This window comes from Dromiciops gliroides, chromosome 1 (assembly GCF_019393635.1).
Source record: "Dromiciops gliroides isolate mDroGli1 chromosome 1, mDroGli1.pri, whole genome shotgun sequence".
Lineage (NCBI taxonomy): Eukaryota > Metazoa > Chordata > Mammalia > Microbiotheria > Microbiotheriidae > Dromiciops > Dromiciops gliroides.
In genome coordinates, this window is record NC_057861.1 from 27231433 (window position 1) to 27245139 (window position 13707).

Sequence of the window (13707 nt, forward strand, 5' to 3'; positions counted from 1 at the left end):
TATAACAGCATAGGGCCAATTGTCCAAGTAGATTATCAAAATGGAATCTTGGAGCCGACATCTGCTGGTGATGTGACAAGGAAACCATTAATGTCATCATTGTTGTTGAAGCTGCGGGTTGTTACTTTCCAGTAACCTTTTCACCCAGTACATCCATATTTAAGCCCCCTGCTTCAACCTTCCTGCCTCTGCACCTTTTCTAACACTCTTACCCCCACCTGGACAGCCCTTTTTCTTCTTTTTTTCACATATCCAGCCCCAATGAATCCTTCAAAGCTGATTCAAGTCACACCTCCACAATGAAGTCTTCCTCCATCGCACCACCACTGCCCAAGGGATACCTCAATTCTCTGAATTCTTGTAGAATGTCTTGGCTATGCTACTCACAGGATGGGAGGGGGTATAGAGCTTGGTAGAGTGAGAAATGACCTGGACACCACCTAGTCCAACCCTTCATTTTATAGAAGAGGAATTCAAGTGACTTGTCTAATATCACAAAAGTAGCATCAAAGACAGACAATATCCTTGGGCCATCTAGCTCAGCCTCAACCTGAAGTATGACTCAGTTTCCTGTACCATATCCCACAAATGGTCATCTAGCCATTGCTTAAACACTTTCAGGGACAAAGCAGTCACTTGCCAAAGCAGCCAATTCCATTGTTGGATAACTCTAATGGGTAGGAAATTCTCTCTTTTTTTATTGAGCAGACATTTATCTATCTACCTCTCAATGAACTGCCCTTCATTGGGCTAAACTCTTCCCTTTGGACTTATATAAAATAAATCCAACTACTCATTCCCATGACAGCCCTTCAGATATTTGGAAAGAGTGATGACAGAGGCATAGAATCATGGAGCTGTATATTTGGAAGACAGACATGAGAACATCTGGGCCAAACTGTACCTGAACAGGAATGTCTTCCACAGCATCCACAATAAGGAACCATCTAATACCCGTCTGAAGACCTCTCCCCACTCAGTAATGGGGAAATTCACTTGCCCCACTAGCATTGATTTCTTGTTCTTGTTAGTTATTTCCTCTTGTGTGTGTGTGTGTGTGTGTGTGTGTGTGTCTCATTCCTTCTGAGAAATTATAAAATCCTAAAAGATAGGAGAGGAAGTATATCACATTCTCGTTTTACTCCCCCCACCCCATTGTGGCTAGAACTGAGCTTTGTATTAAGGATGGTGCTTAGCACATTTTAACTGACTGAAAAAGGAAGTTGTCATCATAGGATCAAAGGTTTAGAGCGAGAAGTGATGCTAAAATAGAAAACGTTAAAGCTAGGAAGAATGTTAGATTACTTAACATAGTATACCAACATACCTAACATGCATGTAAGTGCTTGGAAGGGACCTTAGAGGTCATCTAGTCTAACCCCTCATTTTATGGAAGAGAAAAAATGAGACCTAGAAATGTGAATTGGCCGACACAATGTCACCCAGGTACTCTGATTCTAAATATAGCACTCTTTCTATTAGACCACCCTACTTTGTGCTCTCCTCCCCTACTTGATGCTTTTCTCAATCAGGCAGGAGCAATACCTAAGAGGGGAAGCCATTCTCAATGTCTAAGCCATCCACTGCAGCCTCCAGAGGTGGGAAGATTCTGATGGCTTTGAGAAGGTAGGGAAGGAAAGAAGTATTTAATTGACATTGGAACCCACATGGAGGGTGTGGGGTAGAGTAGAGAAGGGAAGAAATTCACCAATGCCTAATTCTCTGTTGCCAGTACCATCCAAACTCAGTTCTCAGTGTCAACTGAGTCATTGAAATTCATCAACTCCAACCCACCAGTGTACAAGACTAGGGTTTATTTTTATCCTAGGTTAAAGCCACAACTGTTAAAGGGAATAAACCATGCTCTCTTTTTATTGCCTTCATGTCATTTACCAGGTTGCCTAATCTCATGGCTATTTTCCCACTTGAATGGTCTAAAGAGCAAAGAAGTTGTCCATATGTCTACTTCATTCATATCAGAAATCCCAAGTTCTCCATGGCACACATCTGAGTGTTAGAGAGCACCCATGTGTACACAGATACAGATACACATGCCATTTGACAAAGCCCAAATGGAATATCTGGAAACCAGCACCCTGGAGACAGCATCCTGATTCTAACCCTCTGGCCCAGAAGAGTTGGCTGGGGCATCTGTGAAGCAGTGAGAATAAAGAAACAGCCAATGGAAATGCTAGGATTTCCCCCAGACCTCTTCCTCAGTCTGTCCTGAAATCAATCTCAGAATGTCCAAACTAGAAAGGACCTCTACAACTCATTTCTTCCAATCCCTCAGCATACAGGGGAGTCAATATGGCTCTAAGAAGGGAACCAACTTGTCCAAAGCCACAAAAAGAATAAATAAATGGCAAATCCAAGACTGGAATCCAGTTCCCCTAAGTCTTTGGCCACATCTCTTTGTATACACAGTGCTGCCTCTCCTGTTTCTTCTTTCCCCAATGCACCACACTGCACCAATTTAAACTGGGTGAGGGGGAGGGACAGAAGGAGACGTGGTCCTTTTGGATCTGAGCCACCCAAGGGATAAGGGGGCAATGATGGAGGTGGAAAAGGGAGAAAGGAAAGAGATAAGAGGTTTTACAACTCAAGCTCTATGACTGCCCTCTCACGATCACTCAACAAGTCACTGCTAAGGTCAGGAATAGCAGCCATGAGCCCTGATTTTCCATCATCAGCACTAACCATAAGGCTACACTTTCCTCCTCCCAAGGAATGCCTGCCTACCTAAGCTTCCTACAGAGTGGCAAACCCTGGGAAATAGACATCTTTATTTGCTTTAGGCATGAATAAAATGAATGTGCCTAATCTTCATTTCACATCCACCAGAGTTGAGTGTTCTTTCAGCCCACAAAGACCAAAGTAGAAAGCAGAAAGGGGGAGGTTATGTACCCTCTGAGATAATGCCAAAAACACTAAAAAATAAGGACATTCATTTCAAGCAAAAAAAATCCTAGCTTCAAAGAATCACAGATTCATGCCAACAGCATTTTTTTCTTTTTAAATATTAAATTTGAGGTTCTCAGATTCTGTTATAGGAGACCACAACCACCTTCTCTCAAGCAGGCTGGTGCAACCTGCACCACTGGGATCCCAGCCACATCGGTAAGAGGTAGAGAAACCAATCTGAAGGCAGAAGCTGGAACCTTGTCTGGGCTCTGACCCAAGCCCATTTCCCTCACCAGCAGAACCATGGACAGCATCACTCCCCAAAGGCTCCCTACCCCCTCTGTGAAAGGCTCAACCAGAGCTGGACAAGCAGAACATTCATTATCCAGTTCCTCTGCAGTCTATCAGGACACTGGACACCAGTAGAGATATCGAATGGATCTGGTAGCCAAAAGCACAAATACCACCCTAAACAAACTTACCCACAAGACTGTCCCTGGGACAGGCTCCTGAGCTAAGCTCACAAGCCCAGGCAAGGGTTAAGCAGCTAGTTATCTGGGCTCTGGTTATCTGCTCATCTCTCATGCCAACCAAAGTCTGTAGCTCTCACTCTACACTTCCCGCTCCCCCACCCAACCAGTTAATTCATTCATCGCATTAAGAGAACTGTCTTTTACTTTTAAAGAGCTTATTTTGAGCGTGTATGTACATTTATATACATATATATATATATTAGACATGAGGAAATCACACCACCTCCTCGGATACCAGGCATTAATAATCTCCTTGGGCTCTCTCATTGCCTCTCAGGTAATAAAACACTGCAGATGTGCTAAAAAGACATGATCAACACAGACACATGCACCCCAAGTCCTCTCTTCAAACCCTCCCGCCCCACTCCCAACTCATTCTGATCCCACCCAGCCCACCACCCTGCATCGAGGACTGAAGGCAAGATACGAGGGGGATACTCAATTTCCTGCCAACACCTTCTGCCCACCCCTCTGCCTGAAGGAAGATGCTGTGTCCTTATCGCTCCCTTAACAGCTTGGAGCTTCTGCAGGGGTCCCTAGAAGGAAAATTGATGATCTACCCATCCCACTCTCCTCACCTCCATATCAAGCCAACCCTACCCCCCCCATCCCCGAGGCATGCAGGACCCAAAAGAAAAAGAAAAGGAAACACTACTCTACATCTCGGGCTGGTGGTGATGGAAAACTCAGCACAGCTGTCAGGGACGGGATCAAGAAGACAAATGCTCCCTCTGGTTGCCCTCAGCACAGCCGGGCAGCGTTCTGTCTCTGCCTTCCCGGCTCCCTCTCTCTCCTCTCCTCTTGCTCTCTCGCTAGCACAGGCAACTCTCCGAGGCTGCCGGCAGCAAGCAAATAAAGAGCGTCCCAGTGCCCAAAGCTGTGGCTACCGCCGTCGCCGCTGCTGCCGCTACTGCTGCATAGCTCTATGCAAACAGCCCAGATCTGGACCGACAATCTCCCCCCCGCAGGGTGAGGCAAGCCTGTCTACCACCCGTGATTTATTTGCAAGATGCCTGGGAAAGGAGGGGGTGGAGGTGGGGCTGGGGCTGGAGAGCTGGGGTGGGGGGGAGCCACACGCAGATCCTGGGTAGAGCAGAAATAAAGGCACACCGTCACAGTTGGCAGAATGCAATCGCATGTTCCCCCCCCCAAAAAAAAGAAAGAAGAGAGGTCGTGTGGTGTGATGGAAAGAGAGCTGAGCCTGAATTCCAAAGTGGGGAGGGCCTGGGTTCGAATCCCAGCTTGTCACCTGCTCCTCAAGTGACCCTGAGCAAGTCTCTTCCCTCCTCCAGACCTCAGTTTCCCCATCTGTAAAAAGAAGGAATTGGACTTCATGCTCCAAAACCCAAAGATCTGAAATTGGGGAAGCAAAAAGGCTAGAACCCCTGGAGCAATGGAGACCGTGCAGTGGTTAGAACTAGAGAGAAGAGAGTTTGAGGAGATGAAGAGGGAGAGGAAAGGTCGGGGGTTGGAATGAGGCTCCATTCACCCACATACACACAGAAGAGTGAATGCCTGCCTACCACCACCCAGTCATTCTAATATTAGACCCTGCCGCCCAGCTCAGTGTTACTGTACCTCCATAGCGATCAGAATCCCCACGCTCCCCCTAAGCTGAGCCAAACTGCTCTTCTCCTCCCCTCAAGAGAGGGAGTTGGAGGGACCACCCCGCCCTCTCTCCCTCACTAAGTCTGTGTAGCCTCAGATCTCTGTCCTCAGATAGCTAGCCTTCTCTGATTTCACAATGCGCAGGAATTAAGAGGGTGCAGAGTCAGACTGGATAAGTGGCTCACAATCAAGAATGGCTCGGAAAAGCCTGGTTTTTCTTTGTGGGACCCCGTGCTTCATGCTCCAAAACCCATGAAGTCTAATTCCTTCTTTTTACAGATGGGGAAACAGATGGGGTAGCAGGCAAACTCAAGATGACCAGGGCCACCTTTAGGTATAAATAGGGCACAAGTCAAATTTTCCAAAGCCTCTATCTTCTTCGGTTACTAGTCATAGGCTCACAGATTTAGAGCAAGAAGGGATATTTGAGGTCATCTAGTTCAATCCCTTCATTTTGCAGATGAAAAAACTGAAGTGCCAAGAAGGGAAAGATTTAACCAAGGTCACCTGGAGAACAAGTGGCCAAGCTGGGATTTGAACTCAGATACAGACACCATACTACCTCTCTAGACCCCTATGTGTTCACATCTACTAAGTGTCTGAGGTGGACTCAAGTAACTAGAAGTCAGGAGGCTGGAACAACTTTCAAATGGTCATCTTACTAGACTTGGACAACCAGCCCAATCAAGGGTCATATGGTACAGTAGATTTTTGTCTTTATATTTCCAACAGTGAGCGTTGTGCCATGGAGAAGGAACATGGTACAATGATTGTCGACTGATAAACTGGATAATTAAATATAGGCCTGGGTCTGTTTCCAATGTCTGTGCAGAGCTGAATAGGGCTACCTTCTGAGAAACTTTTTTAAAGAGCTAAAAGTAGATATGGTGGGTAATCTGACAGAGAGGGCAGCTGGGCGTTTGGAGTAGCTGAGGCCATATTTAGTTCTTCCTTCAACATGTAGCACAGTCTGCTATGAAAAGCATTGGCCTGGGGGGTCAGAAAGCATGGGGGCTAATAGTTCTGACACTACAAAAAACCTGTGATCATTGCCAATAAGCCACTTCCTTTCTCTAGAGTTCGGTTCACTCATCTATCAGTTGGATTGGGCAGTTGGGTGGGGCAATAGATAAAATGTTGGGTCTAGAATCATGAAGACTCATCTTCCTAAGTTCAAATCTGACCTCAGACAAATACTACTGTGTGATTCTGGGCAAGTCTCTTCACCCTATTTGTCTCCGTTTTCTCATCTGTAAAATGAAGAAAATGTCAAACCATTCCAGTATCTTTGCCAAGAAAACCCCAAATGGGGTCATGAAGAGTCAGCCATGACTGAACAACAAAAGGTCTCTGACAGTGATGACATTTAGTATTTCTAGGATCTGAATCTGGAAAAGCTTAAGAGAGATACTACACCAGCCACCTCTTATGAAAGATGAGGAAACATGTTAGATGTCCTCCCCCTCTATGTTCTAAAGGCCCTCCTAACTGTGACATTCAATATTTGAAGGTCCCTCCCAGCTCTGACATTTCATGTTCAAAGGCCCTTTCCAGATCTGACATCCCATATTCTAAGACCTGCCATTCTCTGTTCTAAGGTCTTGTCCATCTCCAACATGCTATGTTCTAACGACAACTCACAGTCCCATCCCTTGCTCTGACATTCTGTGCTCTGAGGTCCCTTCTGGCTCTGACATCGTTGTTGTCATGACCTTTTTCTCTATATAGCTCTGAGATTCTGTGACGCTGAGTCTTTTTGGAGATACTATTACTTACCCAATAGTTCCATTCTTTTGAACAGGTAAACTTTAATAGTCTGACAATATTTTCGCCATGCTTTAAGAAAGTTATCCCACCCTAATGATCTACTCCTACCACATCTATAAATGTGATCCTCCAAAAGAGAGCTTCTTAACCTTTGGTTAATGCCCTGTTGCTCAGATCTACATATTTCTCTTCACGGCCATTGGAGAAAAGAAAGCCACAGAAAGTCCCTGTCAGCCTTCCTGGTCAATACTAATATCCAGTTAAAGTACTCAGAGGTGAAGAGATTTGTCCAAGGTCACCCAGCTGGAGATGGGATTTGAACCTAAATTCAATGGCTCCAAACTTGGCTCCCTTTTCACTGTCCCTCCAGTGATGTAATAGATAGGGGGCTTAATGTAGAGTCAAAGCACATGGGTTCATACCCTGGTTCTACTCCTGATCAACTATGGGATCCTGGAGACATCCTTCTACCTCTTTGGGACTCAGTTTCCTCATCTGTAAAATGGGAAGTTTGGGCAAACTCTAAGGCACCTTTATGCTCTAAATCTTATGATCGCGCAACACCGTAGTCTCATGGGGGATGGAATTATTGGGACTGAGTCAGAGAACGAACTCAGATCCCAGCTCTGCCCCTTACTAACCATACAGCTCAGCATAGGGCCAGTCTGCATTGCCATGCTAACTTCTCTGGGCTTCATTTTCTTTACCTGTAAAAGGGGGGGGGGGTTCCCTTCTGGTTCTAAAGCTATGATCTTGTCATCATACCTGCATGGACTTATATGAGTCATTTCTCTTCTCTGTCTGGTTCTCAGCTTCCTCATCTCTAAAGCTGAAGGAGTTGGACTCAGTAGCTTCCAAGGTCCCTTACAGCTCTAAATCCCCATGATCCATTTGGATAAGTCACTCTCCCTCTTAAAGCTTCAGTTTCCTAGTGTATAAAACGAGGGGGTTGGATTTGATGGACTGATGCTGGGGGTCTCTCCAGCCCAGGATCCCTTTGTAACCTTAGCTCTCATAACATGATGCCAACCGGAAGTACTGGAGAGTCTGTCACACTGTGCCCTTTGTTGGGCCCCTCCCTGAATCTCCATATGTACTAATTAGAAGATAATGGAGGTGTAGCTAGGTGGCACAGTGGATAGAATACCAGCCCTGGATTCAGGAGGACCTGAGTTCAAATCTGGCCTCAGACACTTAACACTTACTAGCTGTGTGACCTTGGGCAAGTCACTTAACCCCAATTGCCCCGCAAAAAAAAAAAATTTTTAAAGATAATGGAAATTTGTCCATGTAAGGACTTCCCAGTGTGGGAATTCCCTCTGCCCATACAGATTACAACCTTTCCATCACTTTGTACTTCATAGAACCACATATCTCGAAGCTGGAAAGACATCTAGTTCAACCCATCTGCTTACAAGAGCTCACAACTGACTGAGGCAGCCTATTCCACTTTGTGACGTCTCTAATTTGGGGGATGTTCCCTCTTCTATCTTAAAATCTAAATTTGCTCTTTTGCCACTTCGACTTGAGGCAAATCTGAGGGAGTTGCTTGGAGCAGCTGCCTAGGTTCACACAGAGGAGTCAAAGGTGAGATTCAAACCCAGTCTTTCCTGCCAAATCTAGCACTCTGTCCATTATGTCCACTGATTTTAATCCGAATAATAAAGCTCTGGGAAGTGATTGCTTCTTTACCCACCTTATTCCCTTCTTTCTACCTGGAAGCCAGAATTCTTAGAGGAATAATTCCCTTGAACCTTTGCAACAGAAAGACAAGAGATGGAGCCTTGGGGCACCACCAGACCAAAGCCTGGCCTCCTAGCAACCCTAGCAGGGCTCAGCAAACACATAAGATGCAGAATCCAAGCATTTTAGAGTTGGAAGGGACTGATCATAGCCTCCATCCATCTCCTAGACTGGTCCATGAGGATGGAAATCAGACCTTATATAGATTTTGGATCTATCCAAGGGTCTAACACAACAGACACAACAGATGCTGAATGAAGAAAGGAATTCATGAGTGAAGGAATGGATCAACCAACAAGAATGGAGAGACTACTTACTACACTGTGCAATGTCTGGGAAACTTCATTTTCAGGCATGTCTTACTCTTCCTGACCCCATTTGGGGTTTTATTGGCAGAGATGCTGGAGTGGTTTGCCATTTCCTTCTGCAGCTCATTTGACAGAGGAGGAAGCTGAGGCAAACAGGGTTAAGTGACTTGGCCAGGTTCACATAGCTAGTGTCTGAGAGCAGATTTGAACTCAGATCTTCCTGACTCCAGGCCCAGTACTCTGTGCACTATGGCGCCACCTAGCGGTCCCTTAGTAAAGACAAAGATGAAGCCTTGCTTGCTTACTCTCTGAGCGCTTAACATTCTGTCATGCTAATTAATTAAGGGATCTATTCTAATCCTCTTTTACAGACTAGGAAACTGAGGCCCACCCAGATAAGTTAAGTGACTTTCTCAACATCACACAGGTAATAAATGGCAGATGTGCTACAAACCCAGGTGTCCACAAATTTCTTATACCACAACACACATCTCTCAAAAGGGTCTCCCTCTTTTCCAAATGATCACACACCCCCTTGTTTGGACCCAGTGCCCAGGGCAAAACTGGACGATGTGGCAGAATCTTGCCTTCCTCTACTCACCACTGAGAGTGCTAAAGCCGTCTTCTCCTCCCTCCCTCCGAAGCAGTCTACTCCAAGAGCTGCTTCCTGAGCTTCTGCCCCTGGTTGTCCCGTCAGAGGCTCTAGGACCAATTTCTCTGAATCAGACTGAAGGGAAGAGGGCCTGTGGAGGAGAGAAGAGAGCTAATGAAAGGCTTCAGTCCATCCCCTCCTCCTCTTTTCAAAACCTCCTGGACATTTCATCATCAGTGACACCAGGTGGGAAGGAGGGTCTCCTGAAAACAAATAAGCACAGAGGACCAGGAAGGGGCATCACACAATAAGTAGCAGAGCCAAGATTTAAATCAAAGTCCCCTCACTTCAAATCCAGAGCTCTTTCCACTAATAATGGTAATGAGATCAATTAGCCCTTAAATTTATATAGTGTGGGGGCAGCTAGGTGGTGCAGTGGGTGGAGCACTGGCCCTGGAGCCAGGAGGACCTGAGTTCAAACCTGGCCTCAGACACTTGACACTTACTAGCTGTGTGGCCCTGGGCAAGTCACTTAACATCAATTGCCTCACAAAACAAAACCAAACAAATTTATATAGTGTTTTAAAGTTTGCAAAGCATTTTACATATATTGCTCAATTTTGAGCCCCATAATGACCTTGGGAGGGAGATCCTATCATTACCCCCATTTTATAGATGAAATAGCTAAGGCCAAGAGAAATTAAACAATTTACCCAGTATCATATAGATAACAACAACAATAATAATAATAGCATTTATAAACTGATTTAAGTTTTGCAAATATTATCTCATTCAGTCCTACAGGGTATCAACCTGAGGCAAAGGGAGAGGGAGAGGGACAAGAACGGGGGAGGGACAGGGACAGGGACAGGGAGAGGGGAAAGGGAAGGGGGGGAGGAAGAAACAGAGAGAGGGGGAGAGGGAGAGGGAGGGGGAAAGGGAGAATTATAAGGGACAGAAAAGCCTCTCTACCTAACATGTCACCAGCATCCGGGCCCCGGGCCTTGCCTCTCTCTCAGGCACACTCAGAGCTCAATCCCCCACAAGCTCTCACCCCCATACCCTTCCAGAAGCTTCTGTCAGGTCAAGATAGCATTCAACAGTCACCAGCACAGGGCCTTGGGTCCTCAGGCTACAGAGGGTAGACATGCTATGTCTACTTCCTCTGCTTGGTACAGACATGCCTGAGGCTAGGTCACTGGAGCCATCCTGAGAAGGCCCTGGCCTGACTTTCTCTCGAACAGGAACAATAGCAGTGGCTGACATTCATCCAACACTTTTGCAGTTTGCAGGGTGTTTTACATGTAGCATGTCCCTCGATCTTCACCATATACCTGTCAGGCCAGGGCTCTTAGCCTCCCCACTCTAAAGATGGAGAAACTGAGGACCACAGCAGTTACTTAACTTGTCTAGACTTGTCTAGTGATTTGTCTAGACTCAAATATCTAAATGATAAATATCAAAGACAGGATTCAAACTCAGCTCTTCCTCCCTTTCCAAGTCCAGCATTCTGTCAACTCTCCTGCCCACCCTAATTCTAAATGTCCCTTCCTCCTTGAACTTCTGGGACCCCTGGGCTCTTCTGCAGTTCTGGCTTTACCTGAGTTAGGTGATTGGGGGGCAGGGGAAAGGACCTCCCTTCTCCTCAGGAATTGTTGTTGTTGCCTGACATCACATTGTTAGAGTAAAATCCATCCCTCTCTGGCTTAGCAGCATCTTCTAGGACAAGTGAAATGGGGCTGTGGACTGAGGCAACATTCTGCTGGGGACCCGTGGCATTCTGGGAGTCACCTGCATCCCTCCCACCTCCCCACACATGAAAAACATTTGCTTTCCAGGCACGCTGGTAGTCAGGGTGTGGTTCAGGATTTCTGGATGCATTCTCTATCCACAGACCATCTCCTCCCTGTGCCAGTCCCTCCTCCTATCTGCTTGTCTTCTAGAACCCCCTATATTTGGAATCCCATCATCAAATGAGATAATACCCAGAAAGTGCTTTGTGAGCCTTAAAGGGCTATACCCAGGGGCAGCTAGGTAACAGTGCTAATAGAACTCTGAGTTTGGAGTCAGGAAGAACTGAGTTCAAATCCAGCCTCAGACACTTACAGCTGGGTGACCTCATCTGCCTGCCTCAGTTTCCTCAACTGTAAAATGGGGATAATAATAGTACCTACTTCCCAAGGTTGTTGTGAGGATATGAAATAATATCTGTAAAGTGCTTAGCAAAGTGTTCTTTCTTTTCTTTCTTTCCTGTTCCTCTATATCATAGAATCTTCTCTGCCTGGATTATTCTTCTTCTTCTCCTTCTCCTCCTTCTCCTCCTCCTCCTCCTTCGATGAGGCAATTGGGGTTAAGTGACTTGCCCATCGTCACACAGCTAGTAAGTGTCAAGTGTCTGAGGTCAAATTTGAACTCAGGTCCTCCTGAATCCAAGGCCAGTGCTCTATCCACTGCGCCAGCTAGCTGCCCCTATGGATTCTTCTTAATCAATAAGTGCCTACTCTGTGCTAGGAGCCGGTGCTTAACTCTGGGGTAATAGAGGGAAAGCAGAAACAGTCCCTGACCTCAAAGAACTTCTATTTCAATAGAAGAGACATGTTTATACATAGATACAAGATACAAAGTCCATACATACATACAAGATACGTAGTATAAGATACTAAGAGTAGATGGAAGATAATGTCAGAGGGAGAAGGTGTTAACAGAAGGGATGGGAGGGGGCAATGGAAAGACTGGAAATTGAAGGAGGTCAGGAAAGCTAAGAGGCAAAGGTGAGAAGGGAGTGCACTCTAGGCATGGGGGACAGCCAATGCAAACACAAGGAGATGAGAGATGAGTTCTTTATGAAGAGCAGCAGGTAAGATGATAGGGCTGGATTGTAGAGAATGGGAAGGGGAGTAAATGGTAGGAAGCCTGAAAAGGCAGGATGGGGCCAGGTTGTAACGACCTTTAAATGTCAAATGGAGGAGTTTATATGTGACCCCAGAGATCATAGTAAGCCACTGGAGTTTATTCAATGCCTGAAGAGACTGTCCCTGTTTGTATTCCTTCTTGCTTTGGAGATCTCATTCCTGGGCCATATGGAGGGTTGGTGGGCTGCTCTAGTTTTGGTGCAGGGAGATTGGCTCAGCCCTAACAGCCTTTCTCATTGTCCCACCCCTCCATGCTCCTGTGGGTATCTCTAGTTAAGCCATGTGACCATCCCTTACATACACCAATAAAAATGTTTCCATCATCAACTGGCCCATCTGCTTCTTCTGGGGCAATGGAGGGGGCAGCTAGATGGTCCAGTCTAGCTGTGTGACCCTGGGCAAGTCACTTAACCCTCACTGCCCCGCAAAAAAAGAGTCAGTGAAGCAAGAATCCAGAGTGCTGATAAGATGCCTGTTCTGGATTACCCAAAGCCAGCCAGGAAGGAGGCTTGGAGACAAGAAGGAAAGCCATGTGGGCATATCAGAACTGAGCCACCAGGGAAAACGTTGGTGGCCTAGAAAGCCCAAGGCCAAGGAGGAGGAAAATTTTATGTGACCTCCAGGGCCTGAGAAGGACAAGGAGGAAAGAAGAAAACAAACTACAGAAGATATAGGGTAGGCAGGGGACCCAGATGCCCTGACAAGGGGAGATTTTAGGTAGTTTCACAAATACAGGCACGGGAGGGACTTATTTCCCAGGTCCTTCCCAACTCTGAAATTCCTTGTTCTACTAAGTCAGTCATCAATAGGCATTTTTAAGCACTGAGCCAAACATTGATACCATACATACACACACACACACACACACACACACACACACACATCACATCACATACATTCACCACCCCTGCCTTCAAGGAGGTCATAGTCTAATGGGAGAGATGACATGTAAATAACCACTTACATATAATGAGAGCAGAGCAGGCCTAGTAAAAGCCCAAACCACTTAAGGTGGCATAGTTCATGTGTGAGATGATGAGGAGACTACCTCTGAGAGGCTGAAAGACCGGAGGGCTGATCTACCACATGGTTGGGAAGACTGTTTCCATTGGCTGCATAGCAGGAACAGTTGGCATCTCTCAAATGGCCTGAGTCAGCACTGACCCAGAGCATTCGCATTTTGCAGCATTCGCATTAGAGTCTGAAGGAGGAAGTGACTTATTCACTCATGCTTTTTGGTAAACTCAGGGCCTTGTCTTCCTCCTGAGGCCGTGTGACTCCAAGAAACAGTCTTGGGTCTTTGGGGTTTTCGTTCATTCTTTGCTGTTCTAGGGGAGGAC

General features: G+C 46.1%; 1 protein-coding gene across 15 annotated transcripts in view; it reads right to left on the bottom strand.

Moving 5' to 3' along the window:
- Positions 1-13707, bottom strand: part of RPH3A (rabphilin 3A) — a 344443-nt gene that overhangs the window by 152570 nt on the left and 178166 nt on the right. For 9 of the 15 annotated variants that reach the window (XM_043977132.1, XM_043977145.1, XM_043977136.1 and 6 more), the window contains one exon: positions 9465-9606. The gene's annotated coding sequence lies outside the window, so the exon portion shown is untranslated. Of the gene's footprint in view, positions 1-3386; positions 3406-4092; positions 4460-9464; positions 9607-13707 lie in introns of those variants that run through there. The other 6 variants (XM_043977144.1, XM_043977142.1, XM_043977140.1 and 3 more) reach the window with 6 other exon arrangements.